At 38.7% G+C, this 15,962-nt stretch overlaps 1 pseudogene; it reads left to right on the forward strand.

Annotated features, from left to right (window-relative positions):
* The first annotated feature begins 520 nt into the window (after window positions 1-520).
* On the forward strand, window positions 521-1,197 carry Ube2v1-ps12 (ubiquitin conjugating enzyme E2 V1, pseudogene 12; annotated as a pseudogene).
* The last annotated feature ends 14,765 nt before the right edge of the window (window positions 1,198-15,962 follow it).

Here is a 15,962-nt window from a genome sequence, read left to right on the forward strand (position 1 = left end):
ACAGAAAGAACAGAAGGAAAATAAAAGAAGGGAAGAAAGAAAGCATGGAAGGAAGGAAGGAAGGAAGGAAGGAAGGAAGGAAGGAAGGAAGGAAGGGAACAAGGAAGAAACAGGAAGAGATTTGGTAAGTTGCTCAATTGACAGGCTACATGCCAGTATGTAAGACACCCTTGGATGAGTTCCAAAACTGTACAAGATCAGGCATGGTTGTTCGTATCTACAATTTATTGGTGAATATCAGACATTCAAAGTCATCACTGGATATATAGTGAGCTTCAGGCAAGTCTGGGGTTTATGAGACCCTATGGTAAAGAGAGAGAGAGAGAGAGAGAGAGAGAGAGAGAGAGAGAGAGAGAGAGAGAGAGAGAGAAGGAGCTAGGGACATAGGGGTAGAGGAAGAAAGGAAGGACTGACTTCGAGCGATAGCAACGCAAGATGGCAGCCACCACAGGCTCGGGAGTAAAAGTCCTTTGATATTTCCGACTGTTGGAAGGGCTGGAAGAAGGCCAGAAAGGAGTAGGCGACAGCACAGTTAGCTAGGGTCTGGAAGACGATGAGGACATGACACTCACAAGATGGACAGGCATGATAATTGGGCCTCCACGAACAATTTATGAAAACCGAATATGCAGCCTTAAGATAGAGTGTGGGCCACGCTAGTATCCAGAAGCATCCCAGTCTGTGAGATTTGTAACAAGAGTCAATATGAACGGCGTGAGCAGTTCCAATGGAGTGGTGGATCCACGAGCCATTGCAGTGCTGGCAAAGTGACAGAATTCCCACAGCCTCAAAGTCATCCTGCAGGAACTGAGGCGCTTGATGATGTCAAAAGAGAACATGAAGCTGCTACAGCCACCAGAAGGACAGTGTTACAGCCATTAGTCACCAAGGCCCCGGCCTCCCTTCCCCATCCAACCCAAGTCTTCATTTTCCATAGTAGTGAATTTTCTAGATCCATCTGTAGACCTCAAAGTACTGGAGAGGAAGCCCCATTTAGACTTCATCCTGAGACACTGCTCTGATACTAACTTCTTGTCCATTTGAAATACCTAAGTTGTGCTGTGTAACATCATCTGTCGAGTATAACTGCTGTCTGCCTGGTTGAACTCATGGGATCAATAAGGTGTGTTGAAATCGGTTTCCTTTGGGAGTGGTGGGCACAGCTAACGCAACTGTGGACAGACACGTCTCACACATTCACCTGCTGCTGGCACTTGGCCTGGGTATGCCTTTGCCCGCCCCGCCCTCTGCCACAGCTGTGTGGTGGCCCATAGAATAGATGGGGAGGTTTCAGGTAGCAGCTGTGGGACTGACCACCACTAGGCTTGGGGTGCTCTGGCTGTACCCATGCTTTCTTAAGTCTTAAGTGATTGCCCCATCCAAGCCATGGTTCCCACTCCTCCACTCCCACCCTTGGTCAAAGCTTAAATTGTAACCTCCCCTCCCCTGAAATTGGCCTCGGGTGAGGAATTCAGAGCTTCCAGTCTCCCCACCTTTATCAAAGGGTGCTGCTTTCCCCTCCTCAAGTCCCTTGTTGCCCATCACCACCCAACAATTACTGTGGCCAGAAGCCATCAGATGAGGTTGAAAAAGCCTGGCCTCCCTCCCTTAGCTCTGGACCACACTTGTTCACCTGCCACCAGCCTGGGAAGGGAGCTCTGGGTCTGAGGCCCTGCCACCACCATCAGCTCTTGAGCTTTGAGTTCAGGTCTAGAGGTGAACAGAGCAGTCACAGGGCGACTCAGACGGGCCACCACTCAGGGTCCTTGGATATATGCCTAGAGAAAGGCCATTTGGAGAGTCCTCGGTGCACAGGTTCTGAGTTGGTTCCTTTTCCCATAATTGCTTTGTTTTTACACGATGAAGAGGTTTGAACAGGGCTCTCAGTCACCCTGACCACCCATCGGGTCTGGAGTGGAGTCTGACAGCTGAAGCATGAGGCCCTGACTCTGCCAACTCGGGTTTCAGTGTTGCTCCTCAGACCCTGGGCAGGGACCCAGAGGAGCTCTGTGTCACCATGTTCACAGATCGTTTGCAGATAGGTGGGCCTGGCTCCTGGCTCATTGACAAGCTCCCCACTCTGTTCAGGACCACTAAATGTTGAAATGTGGATGCATACTGAAATAAAGGCAATTGGAGGTGTTGCAAAGGAAAAAAAAAAAGACTGAGCAAATGAAACACTGGTGATTCTTTCTTAGTCCATTCAAGCCTCATTAACTTTCCAATTTTTCAAACTAGCCATACGTACAGCAAAATTCAAAAAGACAATGATAATAACCACATGGCAGTCACCTGGGGAGGGAATTTGCTCACAGTGGTAGAATGTAAATGAGCTGAGTTGATAGTATAAGAATTACGCAAATCCTCAACTGATTGATTTGAAGTATCTTTTCCCACATATGAGCTTACTTTAATGAGAGGAATGGTGGACATGTCAACCTTTAATGAAGTACAATTTTTTAAGCCTTCTCTATTCCTATTTTCAGTCATGGTGACTTCATGCAGGATTTTCTGATAGTATATATCAGTATGATATCATCTTACTAAAATCAATAGGAAATACAGTCCAAATTTTTGAATCCCAATTAATTAAAGATGAATATTTACACAAAATTGTTTGTATCAAATTCGACAAAGTTGTTTTCGTGAATAAGAAAGGTACACAGAACTAAACCCTTAACAAAAATTAAAATCAGGACCTATAGAAAAGGCTCATGGGTTCAGTGTCCAGTATCTATACTTGGTGGGTCATTACTACTTGTCAATCGAGCTCTGGAAATTGGGTACCCTCTCCTACATTTTGCAAGTACCTGTACTCATTTGTGCACACATGTACAGATGCATGAAGCAAATATTTAAAACCACTTTTAATATGAAAAACTAAAAAAAGTCAAAAAGAAAATGAAAGACAAAGAACAATGATTTGAATATAAGTCACGTTAATACTGTACATATCTATAAAAAAAAGTCATTTAACATAACCTTGAAACAGCATAATTCAGATAGTTAAAATGCAGTCCCACACTCCAACCCAGTATTTAATATCAAATTATTCTCTATAGTTATTCAAATCAATATTCAAATCAATAATTTTTACAGGTGCATTTAATAGTCTTTGCTCATTAAACTAATCAAAATCTATGTTGTAGTTATTTGAAGAGAAAGAATTTTATGAATCACGTGATATCAACTGAATAAATATGAAAATTATGTATGCAAACTTTACAAAACTTAGTTTCAACACGAAAGTATAAATTTACAATTTAATAAACAAGGAACTAATTGATCAACCAAATGTTAACAACTAAAATTCAGATATGTATGCAATAGAAAATAATATTTGAGATATAAAATTAAGACTTGTGTTAGTAAAATAATGCATAAGTTATTTTACTTAAAGTCTGACTTAATCATTTGCTGACTTAGTTGTTCCCCATGTACAACCACCTGTACCCCCAGGACTGCAAATTATAAATATGATTCTATAATTTCTAATAAAGAGCAAATAAATTTCAAGCAATCATCACAAAAATGTTTACTAACAGCAATCACATTCAAATCAGACAAACAAAAAATAAATTGAACACCATGTGCTCCAGTTGTATATCCTGTGAACATAACCCCAAGACACCAAATTACTACAGAGGTACTTGTACAGTTTCACCCATTGTTGTTTAGTTTCCAGCAGGGAGGAAATGCAATTCACATGAATCCTCTGACTGCTCTGCTTTTCCTATCAGTTATTTTGCTATGCTGCCACTATGCCATCCTCATCGTGCAATCCTAGATAGCACAGTGATCTATGACTCCAAGATATAATGTTTGACTATGTAATTGCAAATATTGGAAGAGAAATGAAGTCTTAAATACTGCTATATATTTATTTAAATGTCCCTGTTTGTTTTATTCCAGAGACTGTGCTGCAAAAGGTATATACACACTTCTCCCTCATTTCCTCTGCTGAAGGCTATGTGGCTCAGTTTTAATTCTCATGTGATAAAGTATCACATTCTCTATACTATTTCAAGACATGTATCTCTCTTATTCTTTTCTATTTAAACAGTCTAAACTGTCCTTATATCAAACTATGCTGTTTATATAACAGGCAAACCCTGAAATATCAACTGTGCTTCACAAGGTAAGTATGCAAAATACGGTTTTATAGAATTCCTTGAAATGCATCTACTCCTATTTTTATTTTCTGGTCTATTCAGGTGTCTTTTATAATATCCACCTGCTTGTTACCTATGGAAAATTACAAACAAAAGCAAAAAAAGAAAACAATTCAGGTCTGTTATCAAATCTTAAGCAAACATTCATCACTCTAGGACTGGGAAATTGCTCAGAGGGTAGAAACATATGGACCTGGGTGTGAATATTCAGCATGTATACATAATGCCAGGCATAGGGGATAGCTACACATAACTATTACCTCTGAATCCTGAGGACTCACTGACCAGTTCTCCAATCCCACACTGAATTTCTAGTTCAACAAGAGAACTTATGTCAAGAACAGTGAACAGCACTAAAGAAGATGCTTGAAATCCTTCTCAGAACTCCAAAAACAGATGCACAGATGGGTAAAGCCACACAGTTACAGGCATGCACCACACACTCACATCCACCAACATTCTTACAACACAAAACACCACAGATACATAGAAAATTCTTAAGAGACTGCAGGAGAATTCTTAATTTGCTGTTGTCACCCAGTATATATCTTAGATACTGATAATAACCAAGGAAAGATTAAGCTGGAAGAGAGTTTATCCATAGTTTTAACTTTTGCTATATGTTAATTTAATTAAATGCTTTCGTACTTTTACACAAAATATTATATCCAGATTTATGGGATTCTAGAATCACCCAGGACAAAAACTTTTGAGCATGTCTGAGAGACATCAGACTGGAAGAGTTCTAGTGCAAAGGCCCTCCAGCCAGAAGCTGGAACCAAGATGCCCTTCAACAGAGGAATGGATACAGAAAATGTGGCATATTTACACCATGAAGTACTACTCAACTTTCCAAAACAATGACTTCATGAAATTCCTAGGCAAATGGATAGAACTAGGAAATACCATCCTGAGTGAATTAACACAGTTAGTAGATACTAGTCCAAAGCTTGGAATACCCAAGATACAATTCATAGACCATATGATGTTCAAGAAGGAGGAAGAACAAAATGTGTACACTTCAGTCCTTCCTAGAAGGGGGAACAAAATTCTCAAGAGGGAGGGGAATATCGGGACACAGAGTGGAGCAGAGACTTAAGGAAAGGCCATCTAGATGCTGCCCCATTTGGGGACCTATCACATATGCAGCCACCAAACCTAGTCAGTATTGCTGATGCCAAGAAGTCCTTATTGATGGGAGCTTGATGTGGATGTCTCCTGAGAGACTCTGCCAGAACCTCACTGATATAGACAAGCATGCTTGAAGCTAACCATCGGACTCCATGGGGACTCCAATGAAGGAGTGAAGGAAGACTGAAATGGCTTGCAAACCCATAGGAAGAACAACAATATCAACCAACTAGACTCACCAGTGCTCCCAGGGATTAAACTACTAACCAAATAGTACTCATGCAAAAGCATAATGCTTCAGTTGCATATGGAGCAGAGGATGGCATTGTCTGGCATCAATAGGAGGAGAAGCCCTTGGTCCTGTGAATGTTCCTTTCTCCAGTGCAGGGGAATGGTATGCTATTGAGGTGCGAGTGGGTGGATGGGAGGAAAAGCATCCTCATGGAAGCAGGGAGTGGGTTGTGGGAGAGTGGGTACCTGGGCAAGGGAATAACATTTGCAATGTAAATATATAAAATATCAAGTTAAAAAATGTTACCACTGCTCTTAATAACCCTATATAAGTTTTTAAAATCCACTTGCCAAAATTCTTACTAAGTCTGTTTGTGTTCACACATGGACTATGATGGATTAACACCATATCTGGGAATATCTTCTCAATATTAGACATAACATCTGAATATGTGATTATTTATATCCACTTTTTGTTCAAGAAGAATCCGATGACAAAGAAAATTTCCTCTTTTTCATTAGCATGGAAATTATATTCAAAATAAGCTAATAAAATAAAGGATACCTGAGTGTATACACATTCACATACATATTCATATATATGAATATGTGTGTATATATGTATACATGATGTAGGCCTCCTTCACAGGGCATCTAGGACCTCAGGCCTACACATTCCATCTAGGCCTTCAGGTTTTCCCTAGACCTTTAACAGACAGCAGCTTTGCCCTCTGAGCCATCAGTCTACAGAGGAATTCATAGAGAAATCCTGTCTGAAAAACTAGGGGAGGGAGACAAACAGATTAACAGATTGATTGCTCTCTCTCTCTCTCTCTCTCTCTCTCTCTCTCTCTCTGTGTGTGTGTGTGTGTGTGTGTGTGTGTGTTTGTGTGTGTGTGTATTCAACTGAGGAGGCACTGGCAAATAAATGTTTGCCCCACCTCTGTAGGCCAGGCCACCCCAATATTGCCTTTCCTTTTCCTTAGTTTGTTTGGTTTATTCCAAGTTAATTGTATCTGTTTCTTTAATTTCCTCTTCATTTCTTTAGATGAGTCAGGGGTCTTTGCACATAAGCCCTGGAAATCAGTACTTGGATCAGGTCTGCAGCCTGCTCACAGGGTTCTACCCACCTCCACCACTCAAGTTATGCAATAAAAGACATGCAGCACCGCACCTGGCTTCTTTTCACTGTACATTTACTTTAGTTCCAATGTTCATTCAGGTCTGAGAGAGGAGGGAGGGAAGGAGGGAAGAGAGACAGAGAGTGACAGAGAAACAGTGACAGAGAGGGAGAATTGTAGGTTATTGTTCCATCGCTTCAATCACTGTCTGTTGTTAGCCATCTTGGCAACCATGCCCCGAAACCCTACCTTGGGTAAGATCAAGCGTAATGGCAGCAACCATATAATTCCTGCTTAGTCGCACTGAACACCCCAGTCATCACTACCTGTGGAGAATTGTAAGGGGGCTCCTTTGATCTAGAGAGGAGATCAGAGGAATGAAATGAGAAGCACAACAAGCATTATTTGTTTTGAAATGTAAGACGTGGAAAGAACTATGTGTGGATTTACAGACAGAAAGACAGAGACACAGACAGACAGACAGACAGACAGGATGGACAAGACAGAGCAGGACAGGACAGAACAGGACAGGACAGGAGAAAAAAAAAACAGGAACACAAACAAAAACTCAAAATGGAAGTTCGGTTCCAAATAGTCTCTGTCTGCACTGTCGCTCTAGTGTTGGTGGTCCAGCTTATAAAAGCTTATACATGGATGGTTTTGGGAAATGCTGCTGGGTGTTCGGTTCAGGTCCAAGAATATTGTGGGTAACTAGACAACAAAGAAAGCAGTTAGACTGACTTCTACAGCGTATGGTTTCTGAGTGTGTTATCACACAGAAGAACCTAACAGAATATGTAATGAATTCCGGCAGTAACAGCAGAAACAAGTAATGAGAAAGTGTCCTTATAATATTAGTAACTGCAACAAAATGGCAGACTAGCTAGGTAACAGTTACCTAGCCATTAACTAATCTGACATAGGCCTTCTTCTCATTGCATCCAGATAGGCCTTCCTATCTTCCTCTCCAGTGCTGAGACCAAAGTGAGATCAAAGTCATGCATCACCATGGGTGCCTTCCTTTTCATTTTTTTCTTTCATCCTAGGAAGTGTGTATATGTGTGAGTGTGTGTGTGTGTGTGTGTGTGTGTGTGTGTGTGTGTGTGTGTGTGTAGAGAGAGAGAGGGAGAGGGAGAAGGAGAGGGAGAGGGGCAGAGGGAGAGAGAAAGAGAGTGCTCTAGAGAGAGAGAGAGCACTCTAGAGAGAGAGAGAAAGACAGAGAGAGAGGCAGAGAGAGTTTAAAATCAGCACAAGACTTTTTTTCTTCATATCCCTATCCCAATCTCCCCAAACCAGTAGTAAAGCCACCAGCACCAGAGACAGAGGAAGATGAAATCTCTAGTCTGAAAAACTAGAGGAGGGAGATAAACAGATCTCTCTCTCTCTCTCTCTCTCTCTCTCTCTCTCTCTCTCTCTCTCTCTCCTCTCTCTCTTCTCTCTCTTACTCATAATTTGTTAAAGTGTTTCCTTTGTGCTGTGTGGATTCTATTTATTAAGCAAGTTTCACATCGTACTAGCTCCAAAGAAGAGTCAACAATCTCTTGGCGTGCAGGCAGTTGTTGCCTTCTTTAAATATTTTTTTGGTGTGTTTGTTTGTCTGTTTGTTTCAAAACCCAGGGCCAGCCTTTGTTCAACAGATCCAAACCCAGTTCTCCAAGGGAAAAATGGAGTCAAGTCCGAAGTCACGGGCATTTAAGTCATCTGCCATTGACAGTCATAGGAGATGGGAATATTGTGCTTTATCCAGTGGCATCTTCATGAGTTGTTCTGCTTGGACTCACATTAACTTGGACAATGTGTTACAATCTTCTGGATCCTTCTAATTCTCCAGCTTTTTCTGTTTTCCCCAGTGAATAGTTTGTTCTCTCAGAACCTGAATCTGTAAAATCATGTCCAGAAAACTTCCGTAAACACATGCCACACAGCACAACTTCTCTTTCTTGCTCTACTTCTCTCTGTCTTTCTTTTGTCTATTTTTGTCTCTCTTTCTCTACTCTTGTGTATTCTCTTATTCATAAGCTGTTCTCATGTGAATTGGGCATATTTTATCTGGGATACATTCTGTCACATTTTTCTCTGAATTACTACTTTATCTGGCCCTCAATTATATGACACTTTCAAACATGGCTACTTCCTTATATAAACTAACCTTACAATGTCCAATCATGTTGATAATATTTGTCTACCTAGTTCTTACCTGGACCTATTCGTCGTAAAGAATTAACCTTTCAGGATGCCTATATTTATGGCAGAATCTTTCTGACCTTTCATATATGATGTCCTGTGTCTCAAAGTTGAGGGTATTAGAATAAAATTATTCTACACATTTTCTAGAAGGTTGAAAGATTCAACTTAAGTCTTATTTTATGATCCCATTAGCAGCCATCAGTCCAAAACACAAAATCACTAAAACAAATCCTAGTTGCATCAGATAGGGTGGGAAGATATCCCAGTGACTTATCAGGCAGGAAATGTTAGACAGACATGGGAAGAAGATTGTTTATCGGTCTATATTTATGGCTTGCTCAGCCTGTGTTTTTATAAAAGCTAGAACAATAAACCCAGGAGTGGGACAACCTATAGTGAGCTGGGCCCTCCAACAAAATTATTGATCAAGAAAGTGCCCACAGGCTTTTTTCATTGGACAATCTTATGAAGAGTTTTTTCTCATTTAAGATTTCTTCTTCCAAGTTATCTCTAGTTTTATATCACGTTGATAAAAAACCTTCTTATATAGTTTGTAGGTGAGAGTTTGTGGGTGTATATCTCTAAGCTTATGTATTGAAGTGATATCATTAAAAATTTTACAAAAGAATGGCTAATAATAACCTGTGTGTGTGTGTTTCTTTAATCCCGCAGGGTTTCACCCGATTATCGGTACCGTGTCGGTGCTGGCGTTGGGCACCGACAGTGTATGTCAGTGAAATTATGTGTGTATATGTGTTTCTGCATGCCCACAGATATTATATGTATCATAATAAGGTATTAAAGAGGACAATGTCTTAATCTAAAGAAATGTTTTAGATTGTAGCACACACCAGCATGAAAACATTCCTTTTTTGGCATGGGGTAGCAATTCGGCATGCAACAATAAATTATGAACATACTAGGAAGAGTGAAATAGCTCAATAGGTAAAGATATTTGTTGCCAGGGCAGTTAACCTTGGTTTGGTCCTTGGGACATACACAATGGAAGGAGGAAATGAATGCCATAAATTGGACTCCGTCATCCACATGTATGCAATCACATGCAGAAACAAGCAAATACTCAACTAAAAGAATCACAAAATTAGAATTCTATAAATATAGGACTTAAAATATATGCATAAATTAAAGTAAGGAAATAGGTTGACATGAGATATGGTAAGAATTCTGTAAAGCTGATACATACTCAGACTTAGAGAAAGTATCCCTACACATATGTGTGTTCCGTTTCACCCCTTTCTGAAGCAAGAAAAAAATTACATACATGGAATTTCTGCATAGTATTACACAGCAACAGAACATAAGATTGAGAATTAAAAGAAGAATACATATATAGTTCCTATGAAGGCAACTTGGTCTTGCAGAGATAAGCTAAACAACTCCTGGATACTATAAGTTCAGACTCATGAACATGTATTACTCAGATTGATGAATCAAAATCTTAAATGTGGGGCATGTAGATTCCAGAGACTTTTCCACAGTGGTATTGTGTAACCAGGGTGACCAGACAATAGCACTTGTATTTGTATCACTTAGATTTATAGGGACCTTTCCTTGCATGGTGGAGGAATAGGCATCTACACTGAAATTTACTATATGTAACTAGAGAAATAAAACAAAATGTTCTCCTTTATAACCAAAACAGGAATACTACTAGGAGATTCCAGGTGTCTTAGTCACATCGTGAAATAGAATCAAGTGACCTTGTTCCAATATGATATTCTTCATTCTTTCTGAGATATGAGGTAGAGGATGAAAGAAAACACCCCAACAACCTGGGTTTAGGGTAATATATTAGTTAAAAATGTCAAGTGTATGAGTCCAAGGGGAGCTGACATCCATCAGGAGTCCTGGAATACTTCCACTGGACTCTCCACAGTGGTTGCCTGTGTAGGATTTAGTTGCTGAATCAGCACTCATTTTTCAAATGTAGAAGACATCAAAATATAGACAAGAGGGATCATCCTCATATTCAATTACAAAGCACCCCCACAAGTTTCCTATTGTCTTACATGGAAAGGATAAATTTAAAAGAGTAAAACAATATTTTTATACTCAAGGAAAAAGCTTGTGTCAAAGAAACAAAACAACAATTAAAGGCAAAAGTCTATGTTTTTCAATAGAGTGACTATAAGGAATGGAAGTACACTTTAAGGAGAAATTGTTGTTATCTTCTTCAAATTTATGGAGCATGGATGTTATAAAATGAATGATAAGATAGAATAACAATGTAGGGTGAGAAGCTAATTGATAGAGGAGCAGAAATTAAACTCAAAGCAGCTCAGAGCATCAAAGAAGCCTCTGGTAAAACCAAATGTGCAGCAACACAATTGTAAGCAATACCCATTATGGAAAAGTAAAGACAATTCAAAAGGTATATTAATGTATATGATGGACACTTGTATCAACTTGGATTTAGATGCCTCTAAATCTGGAGGGGTTTGTCTCCTATTGAGAAGGGAAAATGTTCCCCTTCAGAAATTTGAAGTAGATTGAATAATTTTACCCTCTTTGTCCTAGTAAAAAAAAAAATAAGGCCAGAAAATAATTTACATTGTAAACGTGTATATGTAGGGGATGTGTCTTTATTAAATTATGTGTGAGTATTTGCATGTGTAGGGTTGCCTGTGGAGGCTAGAAAAGGAAGAGTATTGGGTCCCTGAAACTGAAATTACCAGTGATTATGAGTCATCTTGTCCTTTGAATCTAACATGGGTCTTCTTCAAAAGTAGGACATGTTCTTAACTTCTCCGTCATCTCTCCAGTCTCCTGTAAAATTGTTAAAAAAAATGATTTCTGTTGCCTAAAGACAAGGAGGCTGAATGAATATAATGATTCTGAGGTTGTTTTTAAAGATGAAATTCATTATGATAGACAATGGGCATAATATATCTAAAACTAAAAAAAGATAAAGTACAAACAACAGTGTGCTGTATGAGAGATGTTGCAGGGTAAAAAATGACATGAAACTTTCTAAAGAGACTTGAGTCTGCTTATAAGGTCGCAGTATTTTGTGTGTACATGTTTGTGTGGGGGTACATATGTCTGCAGGTGCATGTCCACAGGTGGGAATAAGGAGGTCAAAGGTCAATACTGGGTATCATTCTCAGTCACTCTCTACTTTATTGATTTTGTGACATGGTCTCAAGCTGACCATGGAATTACCAATATAGCTAGACTGGGGCTCTGTCAAGTACAGGGTTTCTTTCTTCTCCATTTCACAGGCACCAGGATGATTGGCTTGGAACACAGTCCCATGACTTTTTACATGTTCTCTGGAGACTGCACTCAAATCCTCATGCATGTATCAGAAATAATTTAGCAGAGGTGCTACCTCTTTCTGGCAGTGGCCATGTAGCTGCTGCAAGGAATAGCATATGAGTGCTTCAGTGACAGGATTCTACTGTGGCAATTCCATTTAAACCACTTCTCAGTTGACAAGGTTAATTTGGTGGCCTTTATATTTAGTACCAAGTTTGCATGCCCTACAAGCTCTCCATCCCTTCATTGTACTGCATATAGTCATTATCAAAATTGTATCACTTCATCAGTCATGGACAAGGCCATCTGGAGTCACACTGACTTACACTGTGGATGATTCTACATTTTTCTCAAAACTCTTTCAAGGGATAAAATGTTCTTCATCTCTTTTGGTATCTATCAATCCTCCAGATGTTACCATAAATCCTGGGAATTTGAGACTTATACTCATATCTTTAGAGAAGTACCCAGTCGCACTGAGCAAGTCTGTGTCAGTTGTGGAGAGAGGTAGGTCCTGCTTACATAACTGTTTTTAAGAAGCTATATCTGATCAGTAGAGACATGGAAAATGCAGAGATTATGTGGGATTGATAGAGACTTGAAAATGGCTCTTAGAATGATTACATCTTACAAAGATCTATATATTAGAAAGATGTATAGAAGATCTGCTTTGTAAAATCAACTTGTCTGTCTGCAATTAAAAGGGAATTATGATAGGAGATAATAACTAGTACAGTTTACCAACAAATGTTTAATTCGGCCTCTCACCATGCATAACTATGTAACTATGTTTGGTACCAGACCCGTATGTCTTCCTGTTTACACGACAAGCCTGGCCAGACATCTCTTTTGTCTTGCTGAAATTGTGCTTTTTAATGCAAAATAAGTTTAGGTGGTGACTGATCCAAGGAATGGGAGAAGGAGGAAGGGGAACTATTGGGGGATTTGTGTAAAGATAGAGCTTTTGAAATGTGGATATTATGATTTCTTTTAATAATGTAAGCAATGATATCACTGCTTGGGTAAGCACAATTGTCATTGTATAAATATAGAAGGCTCAAGTTATTTGTGGCCACTTGCCTGAAAATCAAAAGGTGGTCAGTGTCTTCACCTTTGTTAACTCCCCTTCTCCATCTCAGGACCTAAACATTATAGCTAGAACTGGCATTGGCATCTTCTTGGTTCCTAAATTTTAATTTTTAAAAATTTTTATTAGATATATTTCTTTACTTACATTTCAAACATTATTCCCCTTCCCAGTTTCCTGTATATGAGCCCCATTCCCTCCCATCGCCCTCCCCTATACAGGTATTCCCCCTGTACGTCCACTTTATCCCCCCCCCATATTCCCCTGCACTAGCGTTCCAACCTTGGCAAGACCAGGGGCTTCCCCTTCCCCTGGTGCCCCAACAAGTCTATTCTCTGCTATATATGCGGTTGGATCCCTGGATTATTCCATGTATACTCTTTCGGAACTGGTTTAGGTCCTGGAAGCTCTGTTTGGTTGGCATTGTTGTTTTGATGGGGTTGCATCCTCCTTCAACTGTTTCAATATTTCGTCTAATTCCCTCCAAGGGTGTTGTTCTCAGATCAGTGGTTTGCTGATAGCATTGACTTCTGTATTGGACACGCTCTGGATGTGTCTCTCAGGAGAGATCTATATACGGTTCCTTTCAAGATGCATTTTATAACTTCATCGATCTAATTTAGTATACATATATACACATACATATACATATATGTATACATATATATACACATATATACACATATATACATACACACACATACACACAAACATATATTCATACACACACACACATATATTCACACACACACAAATGAGTATTTACAAACAGATAAGTAAGGTAGAGTACACTATTCTTTGTATTATTTTATACTATCATATATATTTATAACTATGCTCACATAAAGAAAAACTATTGTAAGTAACTAAAAATCATTTAAAAAATGGTAAGAAGTAATACGTATCTATATAAGCAATGGAAATGGAGAAAAGTACACAATTACAGTGTGAAATTATCTCTTTAAATTGTTTTTAATGAGTTTTTAAATAACCATACCACTAACTTTCAATTTAATTCCCCAGGAATTAAATTCCTAAAGCATATTGTAGCATAACTGACCTGGATAAACCCTACCTCATAGTAACTAGTACTTTTTTAAATAGGCAAAGACATATTTGTATCCATGAAAATACATTGTTTCAGGTAGCACAATTTAAATTTTCAATCTCCTCCTTCCTCTCCAGTCTGTCAACAGCCTTATTTTCAAATGTTTTCCTATTTCCCATCCTTTCCTTTTCACTTCCTCAGTCAGGTTCTTCCAATGAAACTTAGTTCTTATACACAGTATTCCTGCTTGGCATAATCTTCTGTGAATAGGGTTAGAGATATACTCCTTTCCATGGTCCTTCCTCTTATGTTCATTAATGGACCTGGTGAAATTCAACAAAAACACACTAAGAAGTGAAATAAATGGTATAGTGACTTGTTTTCATATAAATCAAGAATGTAATTACAAAATATTAATTTTAAATTAATAGGCTAAATAGCAGTTTTGTGCTACAGCAAATACAAGCAGTTTTTCAAAAAACAAAACAAAACAAACAAACAAAAAGCAAAAACAGAGTATGTTGCAAAACAAAGCAGGTGAGCCCTAAACTATGACATTTAGGAAGCAGATTTTGTTCTGAAAATATTTCCGCCTATATTAATGGAACCAAGATCATACATGGTTCAGAAGCAAGAAGTATACCTTTTGAGTGTGCACAGTATTGTAATCTGTATTGACAATAAGTCAATATTACTTCCTAAATCCTATTTGAGCCGATTCAAAGGTAGGGGAAGAAAAGTATGAAAATGGCGGCCACCACATTCTCAAAGCAGAAAAGGTAAGATATTCCAAAAACAGGTAGAAAACATTTACTGGGAGTCTAATCCTGATGCTGAAACCAAACAACCGGAAAAGAAAGTCATACACCAACATCTCTGATGACCATAGGTGCACAAGGCATTAATAAAATACGTGTAAACCAAATGCAGTAACACAAACAGATTTCTCATTAGGTTTAAGGCAATTTCATCCCAGAGATGGAGGAAAGCGTCAATGCATGAGAATTAACATAATCTACCACATAAGTAAGTACCACCATGTTGCATACATAAAAGACCTTTAATAAAATACAGCCTCCATTTGTGAGGAAAGTCTTGCAGAGAATAGGGACACAAGGGATTTATCTCAACTTGATAAAGGCAATATACAGCAAAAGTCATCCAAAAGAGAGAATAATTCAAAGTACTTGTGTTGGAATCAGGACCAAGACAAGGATGTTCACTCTTCTCCCTTCTCAACATACTTCTTACAGTGTTAGGTCAAGCAATTAAACAAGTCAAGGTAATGAAGCAAACACAAATGAGAAGGGAAGAAATCAATATATGTTTATTTTCAGGTTTTAAGATTCTATACATAAAAACTAAATCATAAAAAAAAACTCCTAGGGCTGATAAATATTGATAAAAGTTGAAAAACACAGAGTTAAAGCACAGGAATCAGTATCCTTTTTAATATACAAAAGACAAACACAGAAAGCAAGGGGACAATACTATTCTCAAGAAACTAAAACAAAAGAAAACAACAACAAAATACTTGAAATAAATATGACAAAGGAATGTGTGCCATGAAAACTGTAAAACACTAAAGTAATTCACTGAATATATTCCTGCTTAAGAAACAGCTACAGGTGTTTCTTGCCCTCTTGCTAAGAGGAGAAGAATAAATAATACTCTGTTAGTACTCAGTGGCTTCTGGGATTTTCTTA

Source organism: Rattus norvegicus, chromosome 4, assembly GCF_036323735.1.
Source record: "Rattus norvegicus strain BN/NHsdMcwi chromosome 4, GRCr8, whole genome shotgun sequence".
Taxonomy (NCBI): Eukaryota; Metazoa; Chordata; class Mammalia; order Rodentia; family Muridae; genus Rattus; species Rattus norvegicus.